Source organism: Nycticebus coucang, chromosome 5 (assembly GCF_027406575.1).
Source record: "Nycticebus coucang isolate mNycCou1 chromosome 5, mNycCou1.pri, whole genome shotgun sequence".
NCBI classification, from domain to species: domain Eukaryota; kingdom Metazoa; phylum Chordata; class Mammalia; order Primates; family Lorisidae; genus Nycticebus; species Nycticebus coucang.
In genome coordinates, this window is record NC_069784.1 from 65,116,875 (window position 1) to 65,127,159 (window position 10,285).

Sequence of the window (10,285 nt, forward strand, 5' to 3'; positions counted from 1 at the left end):
CAACCTGTAGAAGACTGAAACTGGACCCACACCTTTCACCATTAACTAAGATAGACTCTCACTGGATTAAAGATTTAAACTTAAGACATGAAACTATAAAAATACTAGAAGAGAGTGCAGGGAAACCCTTGAAGAAATCGGTCTGTGCGAGCATTTTATGAGGAGGACCCCCCGGGCAATTGAAGCAGCTTCAAAAATACACTACTGGGACCTGATCAAACTAAAAAGTTTCTGCACAGCCAAGAACACAGTAAGTAAAGCAAACAAACAGCCCTCAGAATGGGAGAAGATATTTGAAGGTTATGTCTCCGACAAAGGTTTAATAACCAGAATCCACAGAGAACTCAAACGTATAAGCAAGAAAAGAACAAGTGATCCCATCTCAGGCTGGGCAAGGGACTTGAAGAGAAATTTCTCTGAAGAAGACAGGCACACGGCCTACAGACATATGAAAAAATGCTCATCTTTAATCATCAGAGAAATGCAAATCAAAACTACTTTGAGATATCATCTAACTCCAGTAAGATTAGCCCATATCACAAAATCTCAAGACCAGAGATGTTGGCATGGATATGGAGAAAAGGGAACACTTCTACACTGCTGGTGGGAATGCAAATTAATACATTCGTTTTGGAAAGATGTTTGGAGAACACTTAGAGATCTAAAAATAGATCTGCCATTCAATCCTATAATTCCTCTACTAGGCATATACCCAGAAGACCAAAAATCACATCATAACAAAGATATTTGTACCAGAATGTTTATTGCAGCCCAATTCATAATTGCTAAATCATGGAAAAAACCCAAGTGCCCATCAATCCACGAATGGATTAATAAATTGTGGTATATGTACACCGTGGAATATTATGAAGCCTTAAAGAAAGATGGAGACTTTACCTCTTTCATGTTTACATGGATGGAGCTGGAACATATTCTTCTTAGTAAAGTAACTCAAGAATGGAAGAAAAAGTATCCAATGTACTCAGCCCTACTATGAAACTAATTTATGGCTTTCACATGACAGCTATAACCCACTTATAACCTAAGAATGGGGGAAGGGGGACAGAGAGGGGAGGGAAAGGGGAGGTGGGCAGAGGGAAGGTGATTAGTGGGATTACACCTGCGGTGCATCTTACAAGGGTATATGTGAAACTTAGTAAATGTAGAATGTAAATGTCTTAACACAATAACTAAGAAAATATCAGGAAGGCTATGTTAACTAGTGTGATGAAAATGTGTTAAATGGTCTATAAAATCAGTCTATGGTGCCCCATGATCACATTAATGTACACAGCTATGATTTAATAAAAAAATATAGGGCGGCGCCTGTGGCTCAGTGAGTAGGGCACCAGCCCCATATGCCGAGGGTGGCGGGTTCAAACCCAGCCCCGGCCAAACTGCAACAAAAAAATAGCCGGGCGTTGTGGCGGGCGGGCGCCTGTAGTCCCAGCTACTCGGGAGGCTGAGGCAAGAGAATCACGTAAGCCCAAGAGCTGGAGGTTGCTGTGAGCCATGTGACACCACGGCACTCTACCCGAGGGCAGTACAGTGAGACTCTGTCTCTACAAAAAAAAAAAAAAAAAAAAAAATATATATATATATATAAAACCAAATCGTCTACTATGTGCTTCAGACCTATACAGAAATATTAAATAAAAAGACATTTTAGTCCATTCAGGGGTGGGAGGCAGGCAGTTAGTTTATAGGCCAGCTCTACCATATGTTCTCATCCAAAATTTCTTTTAAATTTTGACCCGATATTTAAAAATTAGGACATTCCGCATAAAAATCAAATATCCAGCTTCCCTTGGGAAAATCAGACCATGTGGCAACACAAAGCCAGTATTCCCACCAATTCCTGCCTGGCAACCGTCGACAAGGACGAGCTGAAAGAGAGGAGTGGTTGCCTGCCATTCCATGCTACACCACCCCTCCTCACCAGGACGAGATACATAATTTGTGAGGTGCAGTGAAGAATGAAAATGAGAGGCTCCTTGTTCAATAATTATTAAGGATTTCAATAAGACAACAGGGCATTAAACCACGTGTGAGGTCTTTCTGAGTAGGGGAGGGGAAAAGAACTGTAAGCAATAGTCCATGAAGCTGGTCCAGCCCCTCCCCGCCTGGAAAAACAGGAAGACATTTATTTATCTAAGTATTCTCTCATTCATCTAATGATCAAGCCTGCATTTACAATAAACCAGGTGCCATGCCCCCTGAAACCTGCTGCTCAAACATCAGAGCAGTGGACCCAGGCACAGGAGCCTAGAGAGGAAGGTCCCTCTCCTCCTTGTTAAGGCTGGATACACACCAGAGACACTAAGTGAGGATTAATCCAAGTAAAATTAAACTGCTCCCAACAATACAGATTGGCCTGATCCATTTTGTTGGCATCACAGGAGCCTCGATTACAAATTCTGAGGAACAGCTCACAAGCACTAATGTATAACTCGTTCTGTCGGCTATGCAGACAGTGGCCCAGAAGTGAAGGGCTGGCCTGGGAGAGATTTGATCATGAACCTGACCATCTGGCTCTCTGCAACTCACTTTGATCACAAAATGAATTGCAACAAATTGAAGAGCACATGGCTAGAGTTAATTGTCTCATCTGTAATCTGAATCTACTTTTAAGCAGTTATTATTACCCTCTATCAGGTGGAAACGTTTCCTACCCATCACTGCAAAGTGCATTTTCCTGATGAACTATAATGGATCATTAAATTCCGTACCTGAATAACAATACTTTGCACTTATTCAGTGCCTTTCACCCAGGGATTTCAAGGCGGTTTGCAAATAATTAAGCCCTTCATACAGCAGGCAGAGGTGAGCCACTAGATGGGAAGAGCCTGAAGATACTGAGTCAAAGGGCATAATTCAATAGGAAGAGAAAGAATGGCTTCCTCCCAGGCACTGGTGATACTGAAAATGAATTAGGGGGTCCCCGTTCCCTCCCTCCCTTGGGCCTCATCCCTTCTCCTCCACGGGAGAGCCCTCCACACAGCATACAAAGGACTGAGAAGTAACTAATTTAGCTGACTTCAGGCATACACACAAACTAGGGGACTGTCTCTCCACACAATGCTGGTATATACACTAATCCACCTGCAGAACAGACAGACATGAGAAGAACTTACTCGACACATTTATGATACCAAATAGCAGACCGGAAGCCTGCCAAAATCCAAATGAAAATACTGCTCAAATAATGGCACAAATAAAGTTATATTCTAACAAAAGTACTTTATTCCATGGCTGTATATTCCATTTCTGGGACACCCCTCCGCTTTGAATTATATCTAAGTTTCAGGAAAAGCAAATAAGGTATAAGTGGGCAATCAGTGCATTCAAAACCAAAACAGAACACTAGAAGAGAAAAACATTCCAGCCACTCAAAGTTCCGTGGTAAAATTATAAACTCCTGAAAAACTGAATTTATAATAGAAACGGTGACAGACCTTTCACTGGAGCAGTTTGAAAGCAACGCTGTAATTCAGCAATCTCTCTTACAGACGGAAGACTAATTCTAACAGGATGTCATTTTGACTCACGTTTATTATTACCAGAAAAAATGAAAAATGCCGTTTACTCTGGAGCTGCTGGAGAATCTAGGTGGGGCGATCTCGCATTTTAAGCAAGAAGCCCGCCCGCTGTCTTACCAAAATAGCCCTCTCCACCCAGGGAGCGGCAGCCGTTCGCGCTCGGCGTCTTTCATGTCAGCAGAACACTCGCAGCTAGACGAGCCTTTCCTACATGTTACATTTTAATGATCTGAGAAAACCGTTATCAGACTTAACATCTCTAATTTTACTCTAAACAGACAAAAGCAAAGTATCTCATTAGGCATCATCTCCGCCAAGGTTCCCACTAGGCAGGAAAGGATTTTTATCTGAAGTAATTACCCTTTTTAGCTAAATACACTCAACAGATGAGATTTACACGGAGAGCGAGAGACTGCAGCTCCAGACAGCTAAGGTGGAGCCCGCGCAGCGCCGCGTCGCGGGGTGCGGCGCCCCGACGCTCTTGTCTCCCGGCGACGCCGGCGCCCGGGCGGGTGGGCCGGGAGGGGCGCCCTACCGGCCACAGAAGAAACCGCTCCCACAGCGCCCGCGCCCCAACTTTCCCCCAAGTTGCCAAACTCGACTCCACGCAGGAGAGCGCCGGAGGCACCGCGCACGGCCACGACCCCCTAATTCCAGCATGCGCGGTCGGGTCAGACACACACCCACACGGTCCGGGTTCCCGGTAGGACCGAGGTCGCCGAGATACTCGCTCGACCGCACCTCGCCGGCTCCGGGGCAGCCCAGAAGCGCCGCCCGCCGCCCTAGTCAGCGGCGCTCAGCTCAGCTCAGCTCAGGAACTGACAGCTGCGGGTTGGAGAGGAACTGCGGGATCTGCCAGATGTGCGGGGTGTGCCGGATGCGCAGAGCGCTCGGCGTGGGGTGGTGGACAGGGGTGTACCCCTGGATAAAAACTCTTCTTTTGGGTGCAGGCTTGGAGACAGGAGTGCAGGGGGTAGGTGGGGAGGTACACTTTGACTTCAAGCGGGATCTAGGGGAGAGGCGGGAGCAGTTTCCCGCTCAGAAGGCGTGAGCCCCGAGGTCCGAGCTCGGCGGGGCGCGTTCCGACAACACGATCCTTGACTAGCGGGAATTCCATCCAGCGACGCCGCGAGCCCCCCAGCTAGCCTCTTGCCGGGACCTTAAACTTAAGCTTTGATTCTCCGCCGTTGGAAGTGGTCCGGGCCACCCGGAGGCGGCTGACAGCTGAGCGCAAAGGCTTGGCAGCCCAAGTCCCGGCGGAGCTGCCCCGGGCGCTGACGCCGCGGGCAGGGAGGAGGCCGCCGGGACTGGCGCGGAGACCGCGGGCCGGGGGCCGGGGGCCGGGCGCAGGGCCGTGGGTCTGACAGCTGCTCCGGCTCGAGTGGACGCGCGCCTCCCTGCGGCCCGCCCTCCCCACGCCTGACTTATTACCCTCTGCTCGTCCTCCCCCTGCTGTTCCAAAACACCCGTCGACGCGAGCAAATACAATGCCGCCTCGCCCGCCGTAAACAGTCAGGCGGGAGAGCGCACTCTACGCCACGGATCGTCCGCCAGCTCCGCTCCCACCCCTTTCCCGTTCCTAGAAAATGTCATAAAAGCGGGCAGGGCGCAGGGAGGGCGGCCGCGCGCCGGGTGGCCCCGGCGGCTTCCCGCGCCTCCCGTCTGCCCAGCGCGCCCGCTCCCCACGCAAACTTGCCCCGCCACCTCGCCCAGCGCGGGGGCCCGGCCTCCAGGTCCCGGGACTCACCTCGCCGGGGAACTTTGAGTCCTTTTCCTCCTCCTCTTCCCCGCGTCTTCCCAGCCCGCAGCCCCCTCCCGGCAGCCGCCGAGGTGGGCGGTTCGGGGGTCACTGAAAGCTCGCGGAGGGGCGCGCATCACATGGCGGCTCCTGCCCAGCCCCCCGAGTGTGCCGCGAAGGGGGAGGGGAGGGCTGAGGGAGGCCAGGGAGAGCGCGAGAGCCGGGCGGCGGCGGGGGCGGGCAGGCGGGGCGGCGAGGGCGGCGGCGGGCGCAGCCCGGGCGTGAGCGGCCGCTGCTGCTGCTGCTGAGGCGGCGGCGGCGGCGGCGGCGGCTCGACGCTGTTTGCTCCGCGCCGCGCGGCTCCAGCTCTCCCGGAACGCCCACACTCTCAATCGCTACATTGTTGACATTCGGCGCTGACGTCACCCGCTCCCCATTCACAATAACTTTACGGGAGCCGGGCAGCGCACCTCCCCGGCCGCTGGGGCGCCGTACGCCCGGCTACTAGCGTAAGCCGCTCCGCGAATGGCGCTCGGGGGCGGGGGCGGGGGCGGGCGCGCGCTCCGCCGGCTCGAGGGAGGGGGCGCGCCTCGCGCCTCGCGTCCCACGCCGCCGCCGCCGCCGCCGCCGCCACAGCGGACCTCACCGCTTTGTGCGGCCTCGAGGCCCGGAGCGCCCCCTCCCCCCGCCCGGCCTCCCGGCCGCCCGGCTCCGCCTGGCCTTTCGGGCCTCGGAAGACAAGGCGCGGGGGCGCTCGGAGTGTGGGGGTAGCGGCGAGGCTGGTGTGGCACGTGGGAGGGGGCCAGACCGCGAGACCTGGCGTTCCTCGAGCGTCTGGCCTTCAGGGGCAGAGAAGGATGCTTCGCGGGCCCCGCCGCCCTGACCCGGCCCTTTCCACAGTGGGGATGGGGCGAGGAAGAGCAGCCCTTGAGCCAGTGGCGACGTCGACGTTTGAGCCCATTCCTGGAGGGCATCCGCCTGCCCGGCCAAGCGAGCAGAGCCCCCGGCCGGGCGCGGGAAGGGGCTCCGCCGCCCGCAGCCACGTTCTCCTGCCTTTCAGTCTGGAGCTCCCCTTTAAGGCCAGAGTGTGGCTGCCTTGTCGGAAGAATATTCGCTCGGTGGCGGTTGGGATTTTACAGAGAGTAATTAGGACTTAGGCCGAACGTACATGTGCAAAAAAATAAGGTGTTAGTGTTGTGCTGGTGCCTGCAACTTTACCCCTGGCCGAGGCCAGAACATGATGCCACGTTTCCCTGAACACCTATAACTTGGCCCTCTGTGTACAGGCAGTATTCCATATTATTACATGTGGTGCTGATTTTTAATGAATATTATAAAACTTTGGCTCGCTCTACTGAGAGAAAGAGCATAAATCCCCTCCTGTAAAATGGGACTGGCATATGCTGAGGAAGCAGTGAAGCGTCGCCCTGGGAGTCTTGTGATACCATCCAAAGTGCTGCTCTGAACCACCTTCGTTGAGGGCAGAGTTTTAAGAAGCCCCATTTCGAATGTCTGTGTGGAAAGCTAATCCCTGGCTGAAAGCAAACTGAAGGTGCTGAGCTAATTTTTCTAACAGTACTGCGGAGCCTCGCCGTGAGGTCTGGCACTGGACTGGGATATTTCCTTGATTAACCCGTCGCATTTTCGGATGAGGAAAATTCTCAGAGCTAGGAGTGACCCTCAGTCTCCTGACTTCCCGTCTGGTAACCCCAGACAAAACACACAGCTTCTGAGCGCCCTGCCTGACCCCCTGACATGAAGGAAATACTAATTCCTGGTCTGCTCTGGCCAGGCTATTTCTTACAGTCTTATGGATGGTTATGTTTTTGCATTCCTCATTCTTGTTAAGTGTGTGTTGGTGAGATAATTGTATGTATCTTAATAGCACTAATAAATGTTTTTCTTATAAGAGCCAGGCTTGGTTGAGGGTTGTATAAATTTATTTCTTTTCAAGCAGGCCATGGCTGCCCAGCAGTGAGTGAAGTTGGGCTCATCAGCAGGAGGGTGGCTGAGGAAGGGGATGGCTGCTGCTAGCTGATCTTGTCCTTCTGATGATACAACAAAAGGCTAATAGGTCCTTTCAATTAGCCTACTTGCCTGAACACTCAGATTCAGAGCTTTTTCAGTTTAAAAGGTTTAAGTATGAAGTAGGACTGCAAGTGAGAAGGAAAAAACCTAACAGAACTGTGATAGGGGGCGTTATCCAGTCATTCAAGGAGGTTGAATTAGAAGTAGTTGACCTCTTGGGTCATGTCCATTTCTACAGTCATATTCCTCAACGGCTGTGAATAACATGAAATCTTTGCCTTCATGGAGCTTTGAAATAGAGTAGGGAGTTATTTTATTTTCAATAGTTAGAAGTGGGTTATTTGAATTAAAGTCTAAAAAATCTATTGCGAATTTATGAAATTAGAATGTGAAATCCTAGACACTCTTACCATGACTGCTTACTGCTGCAGAGGTTGGGCTGCGGAAAGCCTTAGCACCTGGTCACGAGTGTTTGCTGGGTTTGTGGTGCTGCTCTGGTACTCTAGGAGTTTACGATATGAAACAGATGCAGGTCCTAACATCTGTATAATCATAGTACAGGTCAATTTACTTCCCGTGCCTGAAACATTCAGCCTTTTGTGATACTTTTTCTCTACATAATTACATGTGTGTGTTGATTCAGAATATGTGTAGCTATCATTTGTGATACATCTCTTTTTTTAGGATATAAAAGTGTAAATTTATTTTAGAGAGGGAAGGGGGGGAGGATGAGAAAAGGAGAGAAGAAAGCAGAGCAGGGAGATGGCGTGACACCCAAGGAAGAAAGAGTGCCCACCTATGACACAAATCTGACACAGTGTGGTTTCCAGGGACGATAATTGAATCATGGCACTGAAGCTAATAAACTTCTTTTCTAGAAATCTCCTTGGTTTTATAAAATAGAACAGGAAAGAGGGGCGGCGGCTGTAGCTCAAAGGAGTAGGGTGCCGGCCCGATGTGCCCCCGGTGGTGGGGTCAAACCCAGCCCAGCCAAAAACTGCAAGATAAAAAAAAAATAGAACAGGAAAGATTAAAATATGCAGGAAACAAAAAGACGAGGAAAGGAAGAAGAAAGGGGAGCACAGTTCTCAAGTCTGAGAACCCAATACAGGATCAGTGGTGTTGAGAAGATAACAATGGTTTTTCTCAGGCAAAACAGTAGGCAGAATTTCTAATGTGGTGCCTTGAATAAGAAATAGCAAGGCAAAGTTAACATTCAGTGAAATCTGACAAAAGAGAACAGAGGAGGATACTGAGATGGAGAAAACAAAGCTGGGAGGAGCCACCATATTGTAGGAAGGACTGGATTCTACTTGCTGGGGAACATTCCTTAGAATTATGACTAATGTTTCTTATTTCAAGACTAGATGTTTTTAAGTATATCTAAACTGTTAAACCTCAGCCTAGTACTCTACCAATGACACTTGTAGAGAACTGATGAGAAATTTTAATGACTTTGAGGATTTGTTCAATGTTTGTTGAATCAACCATTATTTGATAGATACAGTTGCATGATAAGCTGGATATGAATAAGAATATGTGTAGCTATCATCTGTGATGCATCTCTTTTTTTTGGGCTATAAAAGTGTAAATTTATTTTATATTAGAGAGGGAAGAGAGTGGGGATGGGGGATGAGAAAAGGAGAGAAACCTCTGCCTTCATGGAATTCTCATTCCAGTGATGAGATTGGGATGGAAGAGAGAGACAATGAGCCAAAATATATATACAAGTACTAAGATTATGAAACCTTGCTAAGTTGTTTGCACAGTGCTGCCAGCATAAGCACATGGTGGCAAGTTCATGAATTTCAGACCTAGTATGATGACAGCTCTGATGGCCATTCCAGAAAAAGAGTTCCAAAATTGCTTTGAAGAGTGAACTAGGTGCTGACATGGCTGCATGGCTTCCCATGGGGAGTACTTTGAAGGTGGCTGTAATGATAGTCAGTGATGAGGTATGTAGCACTTTTTCTATGATGAGTTCACAAACTTAATTGTCTGGCTTGATATAATATTTTATGTATATTACATATCTATATAAGAAATACAGATGTAAAATGTCAGACTGTATGTTATAATGGCTGAAGGTGTTTACTCTTCCCCTTCAGCCATTGTGGTAAAGAGGAAAACAACGTAGGTAAAGAAGCATAGGGATGGGGCTACACTTAGATTGGGTGGCTGCCTCAGGGAAGTGTTCCTTGAAGAGGAGACATTTGAGCAGAGATATGAATGAAGTGAGGGCACAGCTGTTGGGGCAGGGGAACTTTTCAGATATCAAGAAGAGTAAGTGCAAAGGCCCTGAGGTACAGTGCTTAGCATACTCCTGCAACAAACAGCAAAGTGGCCGTGCAACAGATGCAGAAGAGCAGGAAGAAGACTAGTAGGCGGTGCCTCAAGCTTTTGCTTGAGGGGAAGGGGAAGGCATTTATAGGAGTTTCTACAGAAAAAGAACATGACCTGACCTGACTCCTAGGGGATCACTCTGTTTGCTGGATAGAGAGAAGGACAGAAATGGAAGCAAGAGTAGGAGGAGGCTACTGGGACAGGCTAAGAGAGAGGTAATGGTGATCTGAACAAGAATGATAACTGCAAATGGAATCTACACATATTTTCAAAATGAACTGGACAGAATTTCTTTATGATTCAATTGTGGGTTGTGAAAGAAAGAGGAGTCAAAGGAAATTCTGGATTTTGTCCTGAGCAGCTGATTATTGGAGAGTCCATTTAGAAAGAGGAACAAGGCTCCAGGAGGAGCAGGTATGAGAGGGAATGCACAAGCGTTTGGTTTGGGATACAGCAAATTTCAGATGCCTATCAGATATTTAAGTGGAAAAGTTGAGCAGACAATTAAACACGGGAATCTAGAATTCAGGAGAGAGGTCCAGACTAGAGATAAAAATCCAGGAGTTGAGGGAGAGAGAAGGTGTGAATGCTGTGTGTCATGGTAACAGAGCATCTGGGAATTTGGGAAGAGGAGAGA

At 49.2% G+C, this 10,285-nt stretch overlaps 1 protein-coding gene across 5 annotated transcripts in view; it reads right to left on the bottom strand.

Moving 5' to 3' along the window:
* Positions 1–5,575, bottom strand: part of BACH2 (BTB domain and CNC homolog 2) — a 431,172-nt gene extending 425,597 nt beyond the window's left edge. For 3 of the 5 annotated variants that reach the window (XM_053591946.1, XM_053591949.1, XM_053591948.1), the window contains exon 1: positions 3,456–3,846. The gene's annotated coding sequence lies outside the window, so the exon portion shown is untranslated. Of the gene's footprint in view, positions 1–3,455; positions 3,847–4,222; positions 4,265–5,286 lie in introns of those variants that run through there. The other 2 variants (XM_053591945.1, XM_053591947.1) reach the window with 2 other exon arrangements.
* Between the last annotated feature and the right edge of the window lie 4,710 nt (positions 5,576–10,285).